This window comes from Corvus brachyrhynchos, unplaced genomic scaffold, assembly GCF_000691975.1.
Source record: "Corvus brachyrhynchos isolate BGI_N302 unplaced genomic scaffold, ASM69197v1 scaffold32, whole genome shotgun sequence".
Taxonomy (NCBI): Eukaryota; Metazoa; Chordata; class Aves; order Passeriformes; family Corvidae; genus Corvus; species Corvus brachyrhynchos.
In genome coordinates this window covers 2,152,298-2,153,575 of record NW_008237919.1, presented here as the reverse complement: position 1 = coordinate 2,153,575, position 1,278 = coordinate 2,152,298, and positions in this window count along the sequence as shown.

Genomic DNA, 1,278 nt, shown 5'->3' with positions numbered 1-1,278 from the left:
CTCTGATATAAACTGAAAGGGAACTGTACAACTAGTAGCAGCTGATATTTGAGATAACATGATTTAAAACAAGGATTAATGTTACAGCTGACATTGCAAAAGGGAGTCAGGTCTATTAATAGGTGCTATGGTGTGCGAGCTATGTTGGCCTTTCTCCATCTGACAGTATTAGATGTTACAATTTCAATGATACATTTCAAATAATGTATTCCCTATTTTTATGTGGCTCTGTGTCAGAAGAAGAACAGCATTTAAAAACTGACTTTTTTGCATAGTTAAATTGCACAGAGCTATTTTAAGATGATCAACTTACGTTGCACAAAAAATTCAACATATTGCACTAATGAGGAGCTATTCGTCTCTGATTAGGATGTATACGTCATCATGTAAATAGTTTCTATATTGATAAAATATTCCTATATGTATTGTCAAGGCCATTTTTGCAGTGTTTTCAAATATAAAATGCAATGTCACATTCTGCCCCAACTTTATACCATACTGACTCAGTGAGCCAGATACTAGGACTATGCCAGCTTCTTCTAGCTAAGGACTGGCCATCACAACTTCAATGAACCAGGAATACAATAAAATATTGAGGTGAGTATTACCGTAGTCCTGAGCCCTACGGTATATCACCGTGTCCCACAGCCATAGGGAGGACGAGGAGAGAAGATCCAGCAGGCAGGAATTGTGCAGCAAGATTGATTTATTTAATTATTTTACAAACTCTTTTACAGACTTTTTTCTTCACAGTCCAATTGGACAAAGGATCAGCCACCCCCTGGGGGTGATTGGCTCAAATCCTAAAACATCCATTGTCAAAATATTTTTCTACTATACCATAAACAAGACTTTTCAAGGTTGCAGGTGGCTTGGTTGTTTACATTCCCTGCTACCTCTTCTGTGAGAGAGAAAAGTCTCTCACAGACTTAGAAAACAGCAAGAAAATCCTCGCTAGCAGCACTTTTGTATCTACAGGTGAGTACACTGGAAATAAACTTGTAAGGTACCATTGTAAATATGGCTGAGTTCACCATTAATTAGATTATGAAATCATCTCGTTCTAGATTGCATTGAGCATCATCCAGCCAAACGGAGAGAAAAGCAACTGAAAGAATTAACTTAGGAAGCCAACTCTGAAACACAAACCCGTTTCACACAGCTACAAACAGGAGGAAGAAAGACACTACATTTCTTAAAGGGAGTTCAACCTTCGTGCAGGACATCTTCCCATGATAAGAAATGAAACAGTGGCTTCTTAATCAACTTATTCCGTTA